At 45.0% G+C, this 24,993-nt stretch overlaps 1 protein-coding gene across 2 annotated transcripts in view; it reads left to right on the top strand.

Annotated features, from left to right (window-relative positions):
• LOC128890808 (cysteine-rich motor neuron 1 protein) overlaps positions 1 to 24,993 on the top strand; it is a 244,239-nt gene that overhangs the window by 207,908 nt on the left and 11,338 nt on the right. The gene's annotated exons all lie outside the window — the stretch shown is intronic.

The following is a 24,993-nucleotide window of genomic DNA, read 5'->3' as shown; positions in this document are numbered from 1 at the left end:
GATCGACGCTTCGGTTTCTCGATGGTATCGCGTGACCCGACAATAATTTCATCTCAATATGAAAGGCCGGCGAATTTCGAGGAATTATCATCCGTTTTCGACCCGCGATATTTTCAATCGACGAAAAAAAGGTCAAAGATCAACTGATATTCATAGAACACGGGACAACGTGACGACATATTCGCAGTTTTATATAAGTTAGTTATAACTTATTATTTGTTGCGGAGCAACAAAGCATGGCGAGATTTGATTATTGTAATAGACAAATAAATAAATAAAGATATAACACCGAGGCAGTCTTGAAGCACTGAACTTAAATGACGCCTTTAAATATACTACGCGCGGTGAGAGTTGCATCTGCAGGTAAGGCTGGTCTTATACATTCAGGGGCAATCTTCTTAAAGTCACTATCCCTTGAATTTTCTACTTTCGAGAATACTTGTGTAATTCGTTAACCAACAAGCTACAGGAAAAATATTCCCAAAATTTTCCCCGAAAAAAGTGTGTACGTCCTGCTTGCGTCGACTTGCTTCGAGCCGTCAACAAACTGGCTCGACTGACCTCGAACGGTTGCATTTGAAAAACGTTCGGAGGCATGAATTACGCTTGAAATAAATAAAAACACCGCCCAACGAGCTTGGTATCTTCGATTAGCCGCGTCGACGATTCAAGCGAATTCGCCGCGCCACGATTTATTCTCCTTGATAACGGTCCCGATTTATAGCACGGGGAACATTGAATCGCGATGTTTTGCGCGGACCGCATTATAAATTTCAAAGAGTTAAATTCAATGGTTATTATCCGAACTTGGCAAACGCGCTCCCGGCGCCAGTGTGCGCATGATTAACGGGAAATGTATTATTGAAATTTCTATGCGATATGCATATTGCGCGACCGGTAATTAATAAAGTCGAACCGTCGAACGCATAAATTAAAACGAAATAGTGCGATCTGCACGCGACGCGCAAAGGAGTCGACCTTTTCCAGCTTCGGGAAATATAGCTCCAGGAAATACAGAGATACAGAGAGAGCCAGAGTAATTATTTTCTACTAGATTGATTGACCTATCGATACTGAACCTCGTTCAAGATCAATTCTTCACCCAAATATGAATCAAAAACACCTTTTCCATCTTGCAAGCCAAGGTTTCGTTTTCAAGATTAGGGCTACACAAAATGACGCCCAGTAGACAGTTACTCCAAACAAACTTTAACTACTTATACGCGAGTAACTAAACTTCGAATTGCAAAGTGGTACAGGACTTTTCGATCTCTTTTTAAACGTAGAATCGATCCGGAGAGGAGGTTTGTTACTGCCTTGCGTGCCAATGTTAAACAATTACTTTAGAATAAGCTAGCGGTCCTCATTTTCCTCTTTCTGTGAAATACTACGATTCGCGAGGAAATTCAGAGAACTGGCGCATCGCTTGACCCATTAAAAAGTGAAAAGATTCGCGAAACGATGTAAAGGACCTGTAACAGCGTTTCGACGACGTCCCCGCGGAAGGAGGCGAGAGGAACCGGACGCGAAGCGGAAGAACTGGCGACGGTGGTCGACGTAGACAGAAGGGGGCGCAATTAGCTGGTTAACGGGCCGCGGGAAATGCTGCGGAATTAGCCGCCAGCCGTGACGAAGTTCCTCAAAACCGTGAACAGGGAATCCGCTGAGAAAAGTTTGCGGGGGGAGCGCTCCCGACGACTCTCGAGAGGTTGTCCTGGGTAAAAGAAGCTTCGCGGCTCCTCTACCGGAGAAAAACGAACTCGCCGAGACTTTTCGCTCCGGACGAAAAGAAAGGAAGCCGCAAAATATTTCTTCGGGGGAAGGGACAGTCTCCCGACGAGGAAAGTTCGTTGGAAATATGCATCGCGCGCAATTTTACCTGGCTAAGAAGACTCGAGGAATTTAAGAGTCGCTCGATTTTTTATTTATTCGCTTGGCTAACTATGTATGTCGAGCTTCTTTGAAATATTACTCGCTTTTGCTAGAATCTGTAGCGGCAATTAAGCAGATTCGAGGCTTATTATATCGATGAATTAATTTGTCCCTTTCAAGTATACTTCCATGTATAAGGGTTTTCATACTAATAGAGTGTTATCGATGTCCTATACCTCTCCACGCTATTCGTTAATATCGTAATTATGTTACGATCCTCATCGGCACTTGACACTTTGACCGTCACGTCACTCATATATGAGTGACAAGGATTTTCACTGAGGAATAAATAAATTAATTCTGAAAATGAGGTGTCGCAGAAAATTAATTCGGATATTATTGATTCTAAAATTTCTAAAGAGGTCACGAAAACAAGCACTACTAATCGTATAGAAACGAAATTTTAGCCTCGTAGAAGTTTTCACGATTATTACACCGACAGTCAACGCGATAAATGAACGACAACAAATTCTCCCACCCTAGTTAACGTCTCTAAAAAATACATTCTCCAAACTCACCCTCCTCGAACAGTCCCAAGAGGCCACCCAGCAAACTCGCTCGAGATCCACGTACACGCTCCCTTAACTTCCCAGTCTTGAAGTCTCCTTTCATTACTCGTGCATAAAAGGCGGAGGGAGGAAACTCCGGAGACCAGTTTCCGCAGGAAAAGATGCAAACTCGCGTCCAGCGTGACCGTTCGTCCAGGATTCTTTATCTCCTCGTAGCGGAGTCGGTCCGTTCCACGGTAAAAGTTGTCGCGCGAGTCGATCCTCGACGATCGTGATTACCGGTTGGACGTAAACCATCGGGACTTTTATTCCGTTCGAACGGATGGACGGACGAATCGTGGGCAGAAAGGGAGCTGCGTCGAAACAGCTTGGACTGTGCGCGCTCGTAAAACGTTTCGCGTTTCCAGAGTAGCTCTCGGGGCAACGCTCATTACACGCGACGCGGGTAGTAAACAAGATCCATGCCCGATAACCCGATGGGCGACCGATGCTCGTGATGCGAGCGTCGCGTTTGCCCCGAACGAACCAAAACAACGTAGACCCGGCCACGGCTGAACAACAACTGTGTCGTAAAATATTTTACGACCTTTAAGCATTATGAATGGCACAGCCCCATCCTCCCCCACTACCACCGTTAAACTTTTCGCTCAAATTCGCCACCATTGGCGAGGAATTTTTGGGAGGAAGTGGGTAGTTCATTTATCTGGAACAGATAAGATATTTTGGTTGACCTAAAAGAGAGGGTTGTTCGATACAAAAGGGCTTTAATTGTCAATCTCGTTTACGGGACTATTTTATACCACTTTAAACGTGTACTTTCTCAAACCGCATGTTGGATTTTCTCTTCACTAAAGAAGAAATGTTTCGTTACATCTCTGCGCGTTTGGGTTTCGTTCCTAGACGCAAGTCAAGGGGGGTGCAGCTACGTTCCATCTTGGCTTGTTTAGACAAAGTATGGGACCGATAGGTCCGATAGAAATTCTTCGTTACTGACCTCATATTCATTCATTCGAGCTGCTTCTTTCGTGCAGAACAAACGTGCCCTTCCTAGTGTTTCTAATAAAGTTTTTAAAGTCACCGGTAAAAGAAAAGTCTAGCTCGTTTATTCCGCAGCCTATATTCCAATACCGTAGCCTCTGAATGCGCCAGTCAAACTCAAATTCGGCTCTCCTGGGATCAAATTAGCCGAACCATCCGGTATATAATCTCCGCGTTTAATTCGAATAAAATATTTGATGAACTTGAAGGATTACGAACGGTCCAGAGCGTTTCCCGTTCTCCCGCGAAACATTTCGCGCGAATTCGTTTCGATCCGTGTCCCCTGCTCCTCTGACCTCCCCCCGATCGGCCGCGGTTGGACCCCATTTTGCTTCTTCCGGGATTTGTTTCCGAATACACGGCGAATGCGGTAATCCTCCGGCTAATAACCGCGCGCGAAAATGCCGCGGGAGGGATTATGTTAAAACGTTCGGTTCCCGGAGGTTTAAATAAAAACTTGGCGTTCGCGGTAATGCGATTATCGCGGCCGCCGCGTAGCATCGCGGTTTCCCCCTCGGAATAGGATCGACCTGCGGGGGCTCGAATTACAGAAGTGAACAAATTAATGCGATCGCGGAGAAAGAAACATAGGTGCATGCTCGTGAACGTGCATTGGAGTAATACAATTGATAAACTAAATGGAGTCTTGTAAACGAAATTCTTGTCGAGCTTTCAAGCAGTCTAATTCGAACGTAATTAGACGTAACGAGCTTCAAGTCGTCTAATCTCGACTCTGAATCTAGGTATCCAAGCTTTGGAAAAATCAAGAATTGAAAAGTACTCCAAGATAAAAGTACTCGAGCTACACATTTTTAGTGAAATTCACCGTAGTAATTTATATCTACGATTATATCCTACACCTCCTTAGATAGATCAAGCGAAATGGTTAACTATTGTTTCCACTACTTTCTCCATAAAAAAATCCATTCATGTACAAACACCAAAGAAGCAATTTCTTCTTCCTAACCGTGAAATAGATTTCGGCGCAATAAGAGAACGAAGAGCGTCTTGTGCACCCTTTTCTTATCATCCAGAGATGGTAGCCATGGAAGACTTCCCCGTCGAGTACTCGGCGATGGAAGTCGAGCACCATCCGCGAAACAAACGGAAGCGTCTCCCATTATTGGTCGGCGGACGAGAACGGGAGACGGAACAGAAAATCGAAAAAGTAGCGCGAGCTGGGAGAACAAGAAGAAAAGAGTAGGGAGCGGCGAATGAATCGAAAACGAAGGGAAAACCTAATAATGGAATTTCTCCCTTTCCTAGGACGCCGGCAATAATGGGTGGGCCACTGTACGCTGGTGATCTTGGTGAGGTCGAGGAGAATTGGATTCGAAGTCGAATTTATTCGATTTTATTTGCGGGAGAGGAGGGATGCGATGAAAAATCTAAATTTACCGGGGAGAAGCACTTGTCGAGGAAAAGTCGGGCGCTTTCTCGATATCGGCTCGCGATTTTACGCGCGTCGGCTCGCGAATGGAGCCCCGTCGAGATTCGTTTCGAACTGCCGCAGATAGTCCATCCTCGTGCTGACCGATAAATTATAGCAGAATTAGTTCTCTGGTTCGATCATTCTCATAAAAAATTAATGAGCAATTTAGAAAAAAGGCAATTGTTTCGTGATAATCACGTCCAATAGCGATATCAATTCGTTACGTTCAATTTTAGAATTTCGATCATTTTTATCTCGGTAACGACGCGATCAATAATTCTCATTATTTATTCAATGGTTTATAACGTCGACTTTTATACCATGTCAAATTTTCAGCAAGCTCCCAAATTGCATTTTCATTTAAATTGAACGAATTCGCGTGAAACATTGTACGTCCCATAAGAGTCCGCGTTAAACTTGCAAAACCTTGAAGTCAAATTAATCGAAATAGACTGATTTAATCATAGAATCGTCAAGCGAAGTTTTTCACCCGAAATTCCAAAAGAATTGGAATTCGAAAGCAGCTTCAAAAGCAACCGTTTAGGGAAACTTCGCAACCATCGGAGCCCGGAGCAGCCTGCCGCGGAAACTTTCGAGGAAAGGGAAACTGGTTCGACGGTGTTTCGGCAGTCTTCGCTCGTCCGAAACGTTTGTCCGTGGATTTTCCTGATGGCGCCGCCGATATTACTGTCGGATCGAAGGAGGGATCGTGCAGTTCCGCGCATGCAACTCGCCGTAGCTGCGGTAGCGATTTTCCTTGCGAGTCGCGATTGTTGGAAGCTCGTGGAAGCTCACTGCGAAGCTCTCCGCTGTCGTTTCGTCGAGCTACTGCTTCTGAATGTGGCGCAGGAGCGGCCCATTCGCTGGGATTAGCGTTCTTTCAGCGCGAAGATGTCGGTCACCGGAAGTGCGCCGTAAATCTGGACCATGGCAAGGAAAAATGGACAGGGGAAAAATTCCCTCTTTCGAGGGACACTTTTTACACCGGATTCTGGCAGCAGAACTGTCTCTTCCTTCATTGATTGTGGCGAAAATTTTCATATTCCTCTTCGAATCTTCCTGGCAGTGGTATATATGAATTGGTTAGATTTTCCTGAGGAAAATGAGTGCAAACGCGACACCGTTCACGGCTCGAGGTGAAAATTGCTAAAGTTATAGTAATGATGCGCCGGGGGTGGTGGTGGCACATCGAGGAGTAGACATTTTTAATAATCAACACGTCTTTTATAAAGGAGCAAGAACTCAGAACGTTTATTAACGATAACAAGAACTCAATCAGTAAACACGTCTGTTCGATAACAAGTCTGGCGACGTTCTGCCAATTCAAAAGTTGCCAGAACTGACGTGTTGATTATTAAAAATGTCTACTCCTCGATGTGCCACCACTACCCGACGCAACAGTATAATAGAAGGTTGATCATCATACGAGAGATAAAAATTACGGATGTCGACTAATACCTCGGATACTACGTGACTTTGACTGCAACACCAAACTAAAGCGAATAAATTCTCAACCAGGATGTGAACTGTATGCAATAAAGCGTCCTGACGAAAGACACGAAGAATAACAATGAAGAACATAAAAAAGAAAGAAAGTATGGAGATTCGAAAGGAGAATCACACTTGCACGATGTCAATCAAACGCTAGGTAGGACACGGCTGGTACCGAGCATGCGGGACGTGTGGTTATCTCGATTCCGTACGCCAGAACGCTGCGACGTTCATGCAACGGTGACGCATTAGCGTCGGGACGTACCGCGCCACCGCATTCCGTTGTTAAACGCGTGACGCGGGAGTTTACGTGCGACAGATGTCCACACTAGTTCGGTCGTGCTAAGCCCGTACAGTCTACTGCGATCCGTGCTCTGGACTTTCGAGAGTTTATCCAACACGCACCAGGCCGGAATATTGCCCGCAATCCCTTCCCCCGTCGTTCTGAGTTGCTCTCCTGCGACAAATTGTTGCCAAACTCCAGCTTCCGCTTCGGTAGGACGCCGGGATCAAGCATACGTGCATCCTTTGAGAAATTTTTTACGCTGGAACCTCGAGTTGTCGTTGTTCTTCGATGGATGAGCTGAGAATACGAGGAATCCTGTCTAGGAGGCGCTCGGTAATCTCCAGCTATTGAAATTTAATTTCACCTACGTCCCTCTGTAAGCAGCAGCTGGTTTCTTAGTCGAGTAACAAATTTCAGATTACGGTAGAATATCAATTTGCCACACTCGTCAGCAACCTGGAAACGGAAAAGTCGTTCGTTAGAAACGGAAGCAGACTGTACCACATCTCGAGGCTAACTAGGTCTAATAAACACGGATTTTCGAACCCTTTGATTTTAAGATACGGCCGCGTTAAGTTATGACACGAGTTATGGGTCAGCTGCGAAATTTACATTGGAAGTAGAATGAATGTTTGGGAATCTTGCCAACTTTATCCGACCTTCTCTCGCAGGGGCGCAAATACGTATGCATACTCGTAATAACGGTCTATTAGATCCGTAACGAGCACGTTAGTAAGGTGCTATGCTTCTAACGTGTAATTTGTTCGAATGCTTCGTCGAACTGAGAGCGGCTGCTTCTCGAAAACACGTAATTTTAAAACATGTGGTTATTGGATCTTATTTTTAGTAGCATCGAGATGTAAATTACACCTGCAATCTAAATGTTGCGACGAGACAACTAGTGCGACTGTTTCTTAGAATTCTGTTTCATCTCTGAAAACGGAACTATATCTGTGTTATTTCTAGATCGTTTGCACTCCTGTGAATTAATTAGTAATTAAGCTAACAAATATAAAGTATAAATCGCCAATCGAGCACATTCTAGAATAGAGGGTTAAAATCGCCTAACTCGATAATTGTACGAGTCTCTAACCATGCAGTAACGTTCAGCGCTATTTTCAAGCAATTAACGAGGTTCATCTGGTTACGAGCCACCGTCGAGTGTCTTCTCCCTTGCGATCGGCCCTCGTTACTGCTACCATTCGAACTGGGACCATTCGTTCGTCCTCTTAAGAATAACGAAATTCCGTTTCGCGAAATTTTCCGCCGCAATTACTTGAAAGGACGTGGAAGGCCAATAAAACGAAGGAGGGTGCACAGCATAATCCAACGTTCGCCATCGAAGTAGTCGAAGGCTGAGATCTCGCAGATCTTCGAACGACTTCGTTCTGGACGACCGTTGCCTCGGCGAATAAGCAAAAGGAGGATCGTTGGAGGAAACAGGTAGTTTTCGACCAACAAGAAACGCGGAAGAGCCTCGTTCGAGTCCAGCAGTTCGATTTGAATAGAGACTCCACGGAAAATGGATCTTAAGTATTCTATAGAAATAATATCAAGGGGAATTTAAATATAAATTTCGAGATGAAGTAGTACTAATGAATCAAAGAATTTAAACTTGCATAACGCGAAAAGAAAAAATACATAGATAGATTTTATACAGAGACAGTATACGATATATCGAGATTAAATCCTTGTACTAAAAAGAATCAAAAAGATCCTTTTCCATTTCGCAATTTGAAGCTTCGTTACCAAGATACAAGCAGCTGAAGTTTCTTTAACTTCTACCGGGACTACACAAAATGGCGCCTCGTGGTCGGTCCCCCAAACAAACTTCAACTGCTTATATCCGAGTAACCAAGCTTCGAATTGCAGAATGGCAAAGGACTTTTCGATCCCTTTTCACGGCGAGAATCGATCCCGATACAGATCCTACATTTTATACTGTTAGATTCCTAAATAAATAAACAACTATGCTCTTGACCAAAGCTAGACGATCGGACTATAGCACTGGCCTCCAGGCCGCACCGACGCTTCGTCGCGATACCGTTCAGCGAAAAAGCTTTACGCTTTTAAAGCTTTTTGTGCCGGTCGATCGTTTTGCCAGCTCGAGCGTGAAACTCGTGCTCGGTTCATCCGGGCCGAACGGGAAGATTTCCGTGGCGAATCCCGCGGCGCGGAATGAGTCGAAAAATAACGCTTTTCGCTTTCCGTGTGCGGTGCAACCGCGCGTGCGACTGCAGCTTTATCACAACGATATCGCCGCGTGTAACGCGACCGAGCAATCGTAACGCGATAGCTTTTTGTTTCCCGCTGACGAACCTGTTACGAGGAATTTAATAAAAACTCGCCACGCTCGACTTCCGCTGGCCCGCAGCGCAGGGGAATACGGTCAAGGGATGAACGGTGAAGAAAGGGATAAGGTGTTGTTGCATGTTGGGAGAGACTTTTAATGAAATTTGCAACGGTCGCCAGGTCGCAAAGAATAGCAAGGATTCCCAGTAGTTCGAAAAGATGGAGTACAAGTAAACCTGCCACAAACTTTAATATTTTCATTGCACGAATCGATCAACTCCGTAAAACAAAAAGACGAAATAATGTACATTGTTTTTTTAAAATTCCCTTTTTAATATAAACTGAAATAAATATTGGAGAAAGTTCTTTTCTTCTTAGACAAGTTATTATAAATATAAAAAAGTTATGAGTATGCCAAGTGCTTTGACACTTACATTTAAGATTTTCCAGAAAGTAGAGTTAACCGATTTGCGCAGTGAACGGGTCATGCATAGTTCTTACATACGGTATGTGAATCGTATTCAACTGTATGATTATTCGATTTAGTTTCGCGTGGAATATTTTTGCATTTCATTGAAAAGAATCTTATTCAACCCATCACAGTAGAAATAGTCACAAATGGACATCGGCATTTTCAGCTTCAAACTAAATTTTCTTCGTCTAAACCCATAAGCAGCTCGCATCGCGATAGGTACACAGATATCCCGCAAGCTCCAAAGTGAGCTCGCTTTACGCTACGTAAGATGAGCACCGCCGTTAGCGTCGAGTCGCTCACCTCGCTAACTGCGCGAACTTCGATATGCGCACTCCCGACACCGTTACCCGCAATCTCCTCGGTTCCAGGGCGTCGCGAACGACGCGTAAAATCGCCGAATCGTCGAAATCGGTGGGATCGCGGTCCCAATAAATTCGCCGCTAAATATTAACAGAAATCCCGTGCAGCGGTTAGTAGGTTCCCGGTTCGCGGAGACGATAAGGCGTCGCGACGTTGCTTTAATCCAGTGACACCTGGGAGGGCATATCCGAGTCGTAGGTCGAAAAGGAGACGGTTCTCTGTTCTGGGAAAGCCGCGCGCGGATGAGAAGAGACGGAAGACGATGGTTGGGTATCGCGAAAGACATAAAGGCAACCTGACGCGTTCCATTATAACGATGTCTACGGCGTAGCTATCAGCGGTAACGGGCCAGCTGACGCGGCAATGCAAACACCAGCTTTCCGCGTAACACCACCCTCTACCCTTCGTCCGTGCTATGCTAGCGTTATATCGGTTGCACGTACATACATACGCCCGTCCCCTCTTCCCTCTATCCGATACGGAACTCCATACGTCTCCCGGAGATCTCGATTTGCATTTTACAACTAGCTGCAGCGTCGCGCCGCGGCCAGCTGGCAAGACACCGAACCGAAAGTATGTTTCCGGCTTTTTTCGTTGCCTCGCAAATTTCCCCCATCCTGCTCTGTAAAAACGCGTATCGTTTATTTTATGCAAAATTTCGCGACTCTGTTGCGCGAGCTCGCCGTGGGTGGCTGTGACGTTGCGCGAGACACCATCGTGATAGTCGTTCGCTGTAACTGCATCGATCGGAACTCGAAATTGGACGTTGCTGGTTTGATAGCGTGTAGCACTTCCGTTTCAATGGCGTACGGCACGAGAGGTACCGTACAGAGTAGAGCACATCTACCTGGCGCACCATTCCGTATGTCCTCAAGATGCCGGCGGTAGTGGCCCCTCGAGGAATGTTTGTGTCTTCTATCGTAGGTACAACACTTATCTACGGCTTGTAGCTCTTGAGGGACCTCTGTTAAGAGTAACCAACGCATGCTTTCTCCGTGGTAATTGATGCTCCGTCCTAATTTCACCATACACGCGCAGTACGTCCTAAACCAAGCATACCACGGTATATTATTGTAACAAACAATGCTTGTACTAATTACGTACTATCAAATGATCTCACCGTTTCCATTTATCACCACTCCCCATTACAATAGTTCACGTTCGATTGTCACAGGGTCGCGACCAACAGGTGACAAACCGAGAGCTGAGGTATATACATCGAACTTTCCGTGGCCATGTAGGTCGAGGATAGAATACAGCGGGAGCTGGTGGGTTACAATTTTCGCAGCGATGGAGATGATCAACTCCCAGATAGCGATCAACCGCTAAGCCCTCCTGCTGCACTTCGCCGCTGACCTTTCATGATCCAAATTACCGAGTCATTTTCCCTGGAACGTTTCCCTCTAACGTGCCACCGGTGCGCGTCACCGTATAACATATTTCTGTTATGCGGGCCCATGATTCATGTACCAGCGTTACGGCTCGAGAATGCACGGTTCGAATCGCGTAATTCACGGGCTCAGAGCTCCGTGACTTCGTTCAGACGTAAGAAGAAATGTGTTCGCCGGTCCAGGCGATTCTTTCGCTGCCGTAGTAAATCGAGTTTGCCCGGCCGAGGGGCGAAATAAGGTGCTCCCCAGAGCACCTCCATGCCGATCTCGAACGACTGGGAGCCTTTGTACCTGCACCCGCTAACTCGCTGACGCAAATTCGACGGCTAGAAAGGATCAAAGCCGTTCCCCGCCCAGCGGGCTAGCGACCCTTCCACCCCTTTATTCGTTCGTTCAGCGACGGCCGCAGTTATTCCCTCTTTCTCCGTTGCTTTTCCCGCTCGTGCCAGAAACTACATTATTCATGCCTAACGAACACGTCCGTGAGCGCTGCTCCGGCCTCGGCGTCGATCTTTTTCTTCCCTTTTTTAATCCTTTCAAGGTCCATCCGTGCCACCAGCGTTTCCGCGCCGGGTCCAGAAAAGTCCACGGGACTAGGGAGTTCGGTGCCATTGCTGTTGGACTCGTCGACCACTGAAAAGACCTCATTAAGTCTAGACGCGGTGTTTGACTGGCCAAAGACTTACAGTTCGAGCTGGAATATTTTTCAATCGTGAATTTGCGCGAATCGAGTCGTTTTGGTAGGGTTTGATTTTTTTATGCAAACGGATCAATTTTCAAGCTTTAAGACTCTTCTGTGTTTAAGTCAAGAATGCTTATACTCTGGAAACGTGCTCTTCCTCTAAGAATATTATTACATCTTCACGCTTTTATCTAAATATCGCCTAAACGTCTATTGTTCTCTGCGGACGCTAATTAAGAGTTTACTGGCCGTGATCAAGAATGGCGCCTCTTATCGAAAATTATCGCATCCCGTAACTTTCGCTCCGCGTAGTATCGAAAAGCCCTCGAGTACACGGTTTCGTCGGAACTTCGGGAGATTGGACACCCTTGGAGCAGAACGATCCCCGTGCTAAAGCAGCCACGAAATATTAACGGCTTACAATTGTAAGTCCATAATACGGCCCCGGTAATGGCCTTTCGCTTCCAGTCAATTTCCGTGTTTGCGAGCCGAAATTGCGGTGGAAGTTGCAGCATGAGCGCCGAACTTTCTGGACGAACGACACACGGTACGGAAACGGATAAGTCCCGACGGTTCTAAATGCGAAACGTTGCGTACTGGATTAACACCCTGCGTCACTGCCATATTGTTTTCGTTTCGAATCAGTTTCGACCAGTTTACATTGTCATCGTACCGAATGGTTTCGTGAGCTGTTTGTGATCAGTACTCGTTGAATACGTTACAGAAAACCCAATCTACCTTATTTTAATTGGTCATTAATAGACTGTGGATCTTTATGCATTTATAAGAAATTTAGGTTCAATTTTTGTAGGCATATTCGCGAAGATTTTATTTTGCATAAAGATCCGCAATCTAGTCGTTACTATTATAATCGAGCGTATTTTCTTTAGCTTGAGTCATCCTGATTGCAAAATCGATCGAAACTTTGTCTAATCTCTATTCAAACATTCTCCATATTTTAATATGTGCCTTCCGTTTCTCAAAATTCACTTAGCCCTCTAATGTGTTTTAACCACTACAAGAACTAAAGTAATTTGGTAAAGTAGTATCCAATCCACCTTGCTTTAATTACACATTGCTGATAATGAAACATACTAATCTTTAGTCTTAATCTATCTGTGTACGCATTGTATTTTATTTCCTTCGAAAAGGTCGTGATTAGAAAGCGCAAGACGCCCAAATAACGTTGCTGTCCCGTCGTGGAAATTGCCTGATTAGAAAAGATCGCGCGGATAACGTCATTATCCCAGAGAATCTGGTCGACGACGACGGGAAGCCGTTCGAGACGACGCGGTTGCTCGGTACTGGGAAACCCCAACCAACTCCTAAGTAACGACACGTTGGCGAAAATTCTCCTCGCCGAACGAATTCTTTCCAAGGAACGAACGAAGTGAAAATCTAACTCGGGCTTGTTCCTTCCTCGACGCGAACCCGTTGGTATCTCTGCCTCTCGCCTTCGGAGACTCGAAATCGGACGATGGAAACGACAGGATCTCGGTAGAAAAGTAACTTTAAGGCGATGGTAAAGTCTCTCGTCGGAGGGAACTTGGAGTAGGAGTCTGGAACAGAAATTGTGTCGATCAACGCATAAAGAAAGCTTTATAATCGATCCTGGTTTATATTGTCTTCTCGAGTGGAGAGTTATTATTTTTTGAGAATTTATATTTTATTGGTTGATATTAAAAAGTGTGTGGATTTATTTGCTAGTGTATGTGTAAAATCTATGTCATTGCATTTCTAAATGAATACCTCTGTGCTAATGTTAGTGATTCTGTTAAAAAATAATTACCTCGCCAAAGATGTAACCAGAAAGTTTCAGTAACACGACGCTACCATCTATTTTGCCATAAGCTCCTCCATCCAATCGAGGAAACGCAGAAACGACTCTGTCCCACGACTATCCAATCCTCTTAATTCCCTTCCCAGTCGCTTCTAATTGCCACCCGTTCGTTGCGAAGATGGGGAACGCTTTCCCACGACGAGATCACACGCCGTGTTGCCTTATTTCCTGGAATGTGAGCCGATTAACGTCGATACGATCTCGATAATTTCTCCTTCGTCGAAGGAAAGCCAATAACGAGTTCCATTCGAGGACGAGCTAGCTGGCCGACTATTTAAAATTCCAAGCAACGGAAGACCGTCGACGCTCATTTCGTCGCTTGAAAAATCGTGTACCCGCGTGGAAAAATCACGTGGAAAATCGCGACGTTATGCTCTTCCATCGAGGTCGCAAACTCCAATTGCTGGAACGAGATGCTCTACCTGCGTCAACGCCGACGCTGCTTGTTATTTCAAACGTCGAGGACACAATTTCTACCTAGATGAAAATTAAACGAACAAAAAATGTGAGACACAATTTCTATCGGCAAGTATTACTGGTTACTTGGAACAATTTTACGAAGTTCCCCTCGATCACTATTTTTAACACGTTAGCTGTCGGACTAAAACTCGTGCAAAATTTCTATGAAGCTCAAATTTTGGTCTCGAGCCAAATTTATAAAATCCATCCAGATTTATTTTCATTATTGTCTCACCTTTGGAGTTTATTCTTTTAGCTGTGAATCTATCCGTGAACGAATCCCTGCAGGTTGTTTTTTATTAGACCAAATTAAATTTTTCCCATTTCGGGGTTACTTCAATTGTGGTAGCAACCAATCGCGTTGACTTCGCGCGGTTTCGACCGTTCCGAACCGAGACGGTGTGCGCCCGCAGTCATTGGGTTCGTTTCAGGCGCGTATCCGATATCAATTAGGCTAATGATTTCACGGGGAGCGTATCATTTCCGGCGGGACGGTTTTTGGCCGGGTTATTCGCCGAAAGTTTCCCTGGCAGCAAAAGTTTCCTTTTCAGCGCGGTTCAATGCGACTGCTCGGCCCTGCGAGTTAATCCATCGCTGTTATTTTTCGCGTGTTCGACTCACGGGAGCGGTATTTATCGGTTTCGAGGAATGAAAATTCGTGCGATATCGAAAAAGCATCCGTCACACTTAAAATTCTGAATCGCGTGCCAGACTCTCGAGAACTACGGCGTCACAATAGATTCGGGGGTGGCTAAAAATTGTTCAAAGCTGCGGGAATCACAAAAGGCGCGGAGCCGAGGTTCCCGAAAGAACGTTTTCCCAACGATTCCGTCAACGTCGCCGACAAGCCTCGCAGTCTTTTCCGGAGGTTTTCCGGCTTATTGAGATATAGACGCGGAACCGTTGGGTCGCAGAGGGACGAAGAAGAACGCCACCTGTAAAACGAAAGAAAAGAACGAGAGTGGGGGGTGGCGCGTGAACGTTAGCGAGCCAGCTTGGAGTGCGGCGACGACGCGAGGGCGCACAATGCACGAGTGTCGAGAGACGCAAGCGACGGGGCTCGGATGCTACCAGTGAAACAGACAAAAGCCCGGAAAAGAATTAATGGCGGGCCGACTGTTTCGCGCCGTTCCGAAGCTCGCGTTGTTCCGAATCTACTCCCTTCCGCACCCTTCGCGCTACACGCCTTTTTTGCCCTCGTTCTCCACCGCGCTTACTCTCAGGGCCGAATCGAGGGGGTGGTTGGACTCTGAAAAATGAGAGCGTGTTAGAAATCGAGGGGATGAGACGCGACTAGAACGAAGTATGTGAAATTTAGTCTCGATTCGTAGCTTTTATTTGGTTTGATTTCTATGAATCATCGGGCAGTTAATTGTATCGATCGTAAGAAGCTCAATATTCGTTGTATCTCGACCCGAAAGGAATGAAACATACAAAAATCATTTACTCGAGAGCTTTTACTTTACTGATATCTTACAAAAATAAGCGTCAGAAAAGTCGTGATTAATAATTGCCTGTAGCAGACCAAGTACGCAAAGCAAATATTTATATTTCGATATCTGCAACCCTTTAAAAGTAAATTAAAACTCGCCTTCCTGAGGGCAACGCAATCGAGGGGGTCCACGGATCTCGATACGGCTCTGCTCCGCCCTCCTTCTCCGTCGACTTCCCTTCAATGTATTACTGTAAATGAGTTAGCAAGCTCCCGGCAGCTTTACCACCCCGAACAAAACGAGAAAAGGGGAACGGAAAGGAGACCGTAAAAGAGAAAAAGGGGGAAACTGAGTGAAACAGACGGTGGGAGGATCGCGAAACGTTGCCTGGCGAAATTAAGTGTCCCTCGCATCGGGGAGAAACGACGCATTTTTCCTAGCCAGGTGATTCATAGCGAAAAGAATATCGAGGAGCTCTCGACTCTGTCGTCGGTGGATATCGACGGTAAATTTTCGATCGAGGAAAAGAGCGGGCGGAAAAGGATGCGCGCGGAATTAAATAATTTCTTTCTGACGGCCGTCGCCTGGCAATTTTACCTCCGAGTGATTTAAACGGGCAGATAAAACTGATTTATTAAGGGGACCAACCGACTCCCCGCTCGCCTCGACTCGTGAAAGGAAACCGCCGCGGCGGAAGTGACGCGTCGATGCCCCGCCAGACGATAAATTGATTGAAACAGAGTCGAGCCAGAATTCCGACTTCTTCGAACGAGGAATTGAGTTTTATTTAATCGTCCCCCCTAAAAGTCTGATATCTTAGGTGAATTATAAGTCAAATATACCTACAATAATATTTTATATTCTTACCCTTCGGTGGAAAAACCTAGTGATAAATTAACCAATCATTGTTTCTGACAGTCCATTTAATTATCGTCTCACCAACAATGGCTAATTTGCCAGTTGAACGAGGAACTCCTTTCAAAAGAAAAATCATTATTCGATTAATGATTTCAATAATGAAGCCTCCGCGTATAGACGTGTTTCAAAATAGCGGGAATCAAACGCGAATAAAGTATACAGTACTTTTTTTTGGGACACTCGAATATTACATTTAAACAACTGTTTCGGCGACCACTCGATGCTGTACGTAATTATGACCGTATTGTACCGCGTAGCAGCATTAAAACTGTCGCGTCGTTGATGAAAACGAGTCGCAGCCAATTTGCCAACGAAAAATACGCTTTAACAGCGTTCGAAGCGCAAACAAAATAAAACGCTATCCCTCTGTGACGAATTTTCAACGCGCTATAACCTGGACAACTAGGTTACTTTTCAACGCAGCGTCCCAACGTTTTAAATTTTTAACAAAGCTTTATAAATCCACAAGACGAGCCTCTTCTCGAGGGGTCCATAAAGACGCCAATAGACTAATTACACAGAAACACACAGTGTTCGAAGCACGTACAATCGAGTCTCTAAAATAAATTGAATATATCGACTACGGCGCCGCTTTTGAAATTAGGAGCACTTAGCTCGCTGATTCCGTCCTCTAGGGGTGGAAAAATGTTCGCGCGAGAGCAGATAGAAAACCAGCTTTCCGCGTCGCGGAAAGGAAAGCGAGTAGGTAGCGAAAATAAAGTCGGAGTCGACAGGTGAATCGGCGATGTTAAAGCGCGAGCTGAGCCCGACAAAGTCGCAGAAAAATGCTGCCAGCGAAGGAGGTGGAGGAATAATTTAAATAGCGTTCCCGTGGCTCCATTAATGGGTAATTTGCGCGACAGCGGGTTTTGCAAAGCGAGGACCGTCGGGGCACGCCGCGACCCATTTGCGGGACGAGTGGGTTTCGCTAACGCTGACGGAAACCCGTGACCGTGTCCTCGGGGCTCTCGACGATCGTGCCGGCTCCTTTTCATGGGGAAAACGCCGGCTTCTCCTGGAAAATACATACGCACTTTAAACAATTTGCTTCCTTCGTACGTTTCACCTTCTATCTTACACTTCGAGAAACGGATACTTTCTTGGTGAACGCGGAATAGGGTAGGCGATTGGGGTGCGGGGTGATTTCACAGCCCTATGGAAAGGTTTAATAGTTAGGATATATCTATATAATAATATATAGTCGTGCGTTCCTTCTATGTCTGTTGGAATATAATTAAATTTAAATATAAGCAAAAGCGCCACTATGGGCACATACGTTAAACGTGCGAAATAGACACTTTTTTTTCTTTTTCTTTATGTGCGAGCACGTAATAAACACTCGCTCTGTAAAAGCTAACAGTCGTTTATTTTTCCTATCGACGAAGATATTTAACAATGTCTATTAAAGAAATCTGATGATAGTAAGTTTAATGGAAGAAGTGTTTATTAAAGTGTTATTGATAGACTGCGGATCTTTATCCATTTATAGAAAATTTGAATGCGCAAGAAACTATAAAATGCGAACAATATGCGAGAATATGAAAAAGATTGAAAGTAGAGTTCGTGTTATAATATTTGCTGAATAAAATAAATTCCTATTTGGATCAATTTTTATAGGAAGATTTTGTTTTGCATAAAGGTACGCAGTCTAGTTATTAAACTTGGCTTATGCTGTTTGCTTTCAAGTGACGAAGAAAGGCAAATTTTGTGGGATTATTTTTAGTTGAGTCGCTACGTAGATCAAGCTTGAAAGTATGTTTTGTCTTGTGGATGACGGAATTGAGTCTCTGAAATGGATAATATTTTCTGGGACAAGCTCATAAATCGTACGCGTTCGAAGCCAGCGTCGGCCAGGTTTTTATTTCGCCCTCGTTTCACTGGTCCCGTACGTAGAAGGGTTAAACCAATTACCCGGAAGCTCGATTACCAGTCCAGGAAGGATCGATCGATAATACCAGTGTACGCGACCGGTGGCTACCCTTTGTCGCTCAAATGATTGGAACGAGTATTATAGGCTTTAAGGAAGATCTTCCAGTTTAGATCGCTAAAAAGGGACGCTGTTCCGTCAATTTTTGACCGCAACCCTGTTGGATAACAGCTCTTTCAAACTTTGCATACTTATCGACACCTAGCTCGAGTAAACCGTATATCCATTTTCATAAAAAACATATTAGTTTATCGGAGAAATATGGGAACGAAAGAGCTTTAGCGAGAGAAGCTCTAGATCTGCTAGAAAACTCTATCGCTAAGGCTTCTATAGTGGATCCTTAAATGCAAGTAGCACTTGAAAGCAATCGTTTATACGCGAAGCCTTCGCATCAAACTCATGTGACATGCTATATTTTAAATTGATCCAATCAGTGTATTTGATATCGTACCAATAAGATACACGAGTTCAAATAGTCTAAGTTCGTAATTCAAAGCATCCTGGTTCTATACTACTCGAATAATACGTTGATTGTCACGTCGTCCATATATGGATGACAGTGCTTTCGACTAATGAAGTAAAGAAACTAATTCCAAAAGTTTAGCGTCAAAGAAAATGAATTTAAGTGAAATACTTGAATTTCTGAACGTTCGATAACGCAGGTTCCAATGGAACGTTAACAAAATTTAGATACAGTAGAAATGTTCAAGAGTGGTCAGCCGGTCGACGCGATAAGCCAGCAGAATGTAACTCCGTTGCGATGAAACGATTCGAGGGGACAACAGGGAAATGTCAAAACGGGAACGACCCTGTTGAAAAAATCAGCAGAGCTTTTGCTCGAACGCTCGCGATTACATCGTCTTCTCGTGTCTCGCTTTCGATTGTATCCGGCGTCGCCTGTTGGCTCGTCGATACGTTCCCGTTCATCCGGCAATCTCTTCCGTTTGGCGCACGAGTGAAAGCCTTTGCAATTCTATTGCAGTCGACGAGCTTCGCTTCGTCATCGGGTTCGCGACGAATCCGAGTTCGTTGACAATGCCGCGCCCCGTCTCGAAACAACAAACCGATTTTCTATCGGGCCACGATCGACCTACCTTCTCTATGAGATCAAACACGAACGCACCTTTCAACAGTCTTGTGTACGTCTCTCTCGACGAGAAAACCTTTCTCCCACTTTGAAACGTGCGCACATTCGGTCGATCTATGATTCAGAGATTGCAGTATTACCTAGGAAAAGCAATACCCGTCTCGGGTATAAACATACGAACGTGTCAAATTATAAACTTGTGTAAGCACGTGAACATAGAAAAATCTTGAAAATTTCTGCTGCGTTTGAATTTTGTGTCGGAAGCTGCATTATTGAAAATTGATCGTGGTATTTATCTTTGTAGCTTCATCGACGTTATAGGATTCAAATTCTTTTTTTTTTTTTTGATACTTAACAATCAGGATTAATTTTTTTTAGTTTTTCAGTGAAAAGTACCGTCACTCTTACACGGATGACGTGGACGTGTTATTACGAGATAGCAGAGCCAGGATGCTTTGACCTACAAAGTTAGAATATTTGAACTCGTACATCTTATCAGTTTATATGAAGTCTAGCCAACATTCGGTGAATATTCTAGAACCTAACGTTTTACTAAAGAGTTCCCATAATGCAGCAGGTAAATAGATGCCACATCTTGATCCACAACTCTCAGAATTGCAAGCACTATAACCGTGCCAAAGGCTCGTTTAAATAGCAGAGGTCCGCGAAAGATCCCTTTTAGTCGAACCACGCGACAGCTTCTGCCATTCGCGAAGTAAAATGGCTTGATCTTTAGCGTTCTAGCGGCGCGTATGCGTCCTATCTAATGGCTCTCGCCGCAGCGTCAGCTCTCCTAATGCTGCGAATCTCGAGATCCCTGCTTTGAAGGACAGCCAGGCGGTCGAAAAGCCACATCCAAGGGTCATGAGGCTATCTCGGTATTGCGTCCGAGTCGCGATCCCTTCTAGATCAAAGTATGCGTTCCGCGTGGCCAAAGTAGCTCTGGTCGCGTCGCGTTATCTCGTGGTTTCCTCGTGCTTGGAATTTCTCTGCGGACGTCGAGACATCGGTCCTTTTAACGCTGTTCACGGCCAACGAAAAGCCGCTTCAAAGCCATCGGTTCGTTTCTCGCTGCAGATTCCCCGGATGTACCGGTAACTCGAGGCCTCTTTTTCTGCCATCTACTCGAGATGATTTCTTAGCATTCTACTGCCACGAATGCTAAAATTAAATTGACTTAAAGAATGAATTCATATTTGAAGATCGGGTCATCTTTATTTCACCGACTGTCATTTTATTGACACTTCGAGTTCCAAAGGAATGAAACCTCGACAAACGTTATTGCCGGTTGATTTAGGTCGATCGCACACGGGCGCGACCGATCAGTTTCAAATCACTCTGAAACTAGTTGCATGCAACCGTCGATCTAGGTAAAACGACGATAGTGGAGTAGGTCAAACAAAGAGCGCAAACGGTTTGCAACACTAATTTCAAATCGATTGCTTACTGCGTCGAACCTAGTGGCGACCAACAGTCACCTGTCGAGTTATAGCAATCACGTTAAGATGTGACTGAGAGTCACCTTTCGATCCCAAAGCGTTCAAGCTACAGACGAGTGTTGAAACGAATAACGAACGAATAACGAAAAGCTACCGTACGACTTTTCTCGAATTCACGAGAAAACCACCAGGAATTTTCCAGTCCGGCGCAGTGATGGGTCTAGAAAGTCACGTGGCTCTCACCGCGCTGTGACCGAAGCTGACGCGGTACATAGGACGTAACCGAAGCCGTGTCTCTTTCAAAGACGCCACCCCCCCCCCCGGGCAGCTCGTTGCCCAGGAGTCCCGATCCCCGTTTAATTGGTTTATCGAACATCAAACTATCCGTCGCGAGGGTAGCCACAGATGTTTGCCCATATGCCAAGCGCGTGCACGAAGGTCCGTCGTTCACGACGAGGAGACACAAGCGACGCGTTTTGCCGGTGCTTCCGGTGTACGCCTCGGTTCGATGGCTCGAGAATTTGGTGGCGAAGCTTGTGTGCCTAGCGCCGGGACCATTAGCTTTGACGTCAATTCCGCAGGACGAAGATTAGGGACGGGCAGACGCGAGCGGGGGGTAGTCCCGACGGTACCCCTGGGTAAATTAGGAGCTCGACTATACGTAGCGGCGCAAAGAGAGCGTACGTTAACGCGTTAACGTCGTCAGCCAGGATCGGCTACCGCCGCAAGCCGAGTCGACGCGTCCAGACAAATGGGACCTGAGCTGAGACCAGCGAGTTTGTCCTTTTGTCACTTGGCTCTCGAGCTATGGGCTGCTTTGTTGTATCAAGCGTGCCGTGGACGAGTACGTTCCTTGGTCGATGCTGAATTCAAAGCTTGGAACTACGGATTCCGTGGTAAAAATTCCTTTGAGCAGCGTAGCCTTCGTTCTTTAAAAAAAGTCTCGTTTGTTACTAAGAAGTCTATTTCGTAAAATCTCTTAAAGGACCTTTAGAGAGAAGCGTGATTTTAACTGGCGCTCTCTTCGCCAAGCATGATTTGTCCTGCACCATCCCAGACCACGCGATATGAAAGCGGAAAATTGGCTGTACAAATTTTCTATGCACATTCGTCACGCTAGATTAAACTCGCGCGAATGGCTCCTAACGGAAAATCCGAAACGATTCGGCCACGTCGAGTTCACGAGTCACCTGATTCGCGATTGGATGAAGCTTGGCGAAGTTAATAAATGGAGTACAGTTATTTACAGTTCAATTAGGAGATGACGGGAATTCGTAGAACGAATATAGATACCCTAGATCCATCGTGAATTCAAGGAGGGTATTGGCACGAGAGAGGTAATGGTGGGAAGCGGATGCTGAAGCGACTGGACCGTTTCACCAGAAATTGTATTAGCCCGTCCTGGACAGCGGTAACCCTTGCATACCAAATGAACTTATTGTTGGAAGCGTTGCGAAGTAGGGTGCGCCGCTGAATGCGGTAACGCGGCATCGAAACCGATCCCTTACCCGTTTCCCTTTTCCCAATGGAATTATTATCGATGTTTCCTCGTGTTATCCACCCTGAAATCCCTCTAGTTTCCCACGATAACCCCCTCGCTTCCATCTTGCCCGTGTTTTCAGTTTAATGGAATCTCTGTGTTGCTCATCGTTGCCCACCTAACAGCTGTCACGGCATCGAAACACTTGGTTTCGCGCACATTTTCCCCGACGTCGCTTCAACTCTGCGTTTTATCGGGCTAGACCGTCGAAGAACGAACGATCAATGGTCTCGGAGCGAATCATGCCATCCACTAGCCTTTGTCTGAGTTTTATCGGATCGAAGCCACCGTTCGCGGCAAAAACGAGGAAAAAACGAAAATTAATCTTCAGGTCGACGTCATATTTTACTGGTAGATGCCGGAGGAAAAGGACGATAAACATATCCGAGTATACGCCCTTCGAGTTGCTATAAATTTTGTTCCTTAACGCGAACGAGTACTTTTAGGATCGCGATAGAATTTTTTTTTTTTTTTTTTTTTTTTAAATGTTAGCAGTGGATCACGCCAACAAATTTTGCGACTGGATTTTCAAACCCTCCTGAATTATAGCTCGCCTTTCTCTTCGCCCCAGTCACTTTGAAAAATAACGAAACGCGGAGGAGAGCACTGGCGAACATTTTCGCGAGACGGTTTAAGCTAAACCCTCGGAAAGTCTCTGATTTTCGTGAGAAGTTTCCAGGAAGCGGTCGTGTAATCCGTCTCGAAGGGAGGTCGGTTGCCAGACCGACCGATTGACTGGCGTTCTCCTAAGGCCACGCACAGTCGTCGTTTTCCCTTTTCCGCTACCCTTGAAGGGATCGATCCTATCGGAATCCAAAGTCTCCCGAGTGGAATCGCGAGACATCGACTGGGAAAACCGACGCGAAAGGTTGGACGGTATCTCGGTGAAGAAAAATATCGCCTCTTCTGCTTCGCTATAAAACAGAACTGTCGCTCGATGACGACCCCACTCGAACAACTCCATCAGATATCGTACAACTTAGTTCCACCTCTATAAAACACCGCAACGATACCTTCTCCACGAACGGTACGACTCCAAACCTGCAATGCGTACTCCGCTCATCTTTCCTAGATGTAACCATCCAGTTGCTTCTTACACCGACGTTATTTCTATTTCTATTCCATTCGCTTTTCTTTTAGAAATTAATTCTATCAAACTTGGTTATAGATCCAAGGTTGTAGAATAAAAAGTGATTTAGTTTCTAATAAGTCTCACTTGTAATTTGACTAAAGGCAATCGAAAATATTCACTGGGATCCACGGTCGATTCCATAAGTACTCGTATCTTTTATGTTTATTAAAGACATTTGTCTAAATTGATTGATTGGTTTGATGTTTCCAAATAAATTTTTTATTGTAGATATATACTTGTGCGAAGTACATTTATTGTATATTTATGTATACATTAAAAATGAATCATTTATTTGGAAACATCAAACCTGTAATTTTTATCGTAGATATATACTTGTGCGAAGTACATTTATTGTATATTTATGTATATATTAGAAATGAATCATTTATTTGGAAACATCAAACTTGTCATTTAATTTAAACAAATGCTTTCAATAGATATAAAAGGTACGACTACTTGTGAGATTGACTGTATGTGTCCCACTAGTGTCGAAAGGGTTATTCTTTTATTTGAGTTGTCTAGAAAGTTCCTATCAATTTTTAAGAAAAATTCAAGAACACGTTTGAATTTTGATATATATTTATCGAATTAGGTAGGTGCCATTTTGTTGCACGACCTTTCCACCAATTAAAAATCGACTTTCCAGACAACCCAATATAAACACATGTTCGTACGATAGTTTTCTCGATCCCTAAAAATTCTGTCTTTGAATTACTATAGCACGCATCTAGCCTAAATTCGCTGCATCCGCCATTAGGAGAAATCTTTAGAAGGGAACCCAGCTTAAAGCTGAAAGCCAAACAATCGACGTGCTTTCGTCGCGAGAACGCGGAGTAATCTCGCAATAACGTCGCGACATTTTAATAACCGAGTCGCAAGGAGCTTCCAGCGACGCGTCGACCTATGCAAATTTCTACCGGACGATAAAAGCGCGCGGCTGTTCTTTGACTCGGCGCTCGCAGTGGCTTTAAAAAACCTCGCGCTCCTGGACGCGTAACTGAATCGTCACACGGGAACGCGTTCATCTCTGCGCGTCACGCTTTATATGATATCTCGTACGTATTTTACGTCACGTCCCAGCCGCGTTTTCATCAAGTTTTCATCCTGAAGGAGTTGCCGCTTTGACGTTGGTCGCGTGCACGATGCTCCACATGTCTCGCGCTGGAATTATATTCCCTCGTTTATTGTCTGCCTACAGGCCACGCTCGGATTCACCGTCCGGGTTTTAATTCTCTGAGAAAGTACAAAAGCTGATCATTAGCGAACAACAGTTTTCGATAATTGAACCGTTCGTTGAACATGTCGACTAACTCGCACGTAACAAAAAGTT

This window comes from Hylaeus anthracinus, unplaced genomic scaffold (assembly GCF_026225885.1).
Source record: "Hylaeus anthracinus isolate JK02 unplaced genomic scaffold, UHH_iyHylAnth1.0_haploid 12001, whole genome shotgun sequence".
NCBI classification, from domain to species: Eukaryota; Metazoa; Arthropoda; class Insecta; order Hymenoptera; family Colletidae; genus Hylaeus; species Hylaeus anthracinus.
The sequence above is the reverse complement of the archived record's forward strand: the minus strand, read 5'-3'. Positions and strand labels throughout refer to the sequence as shown.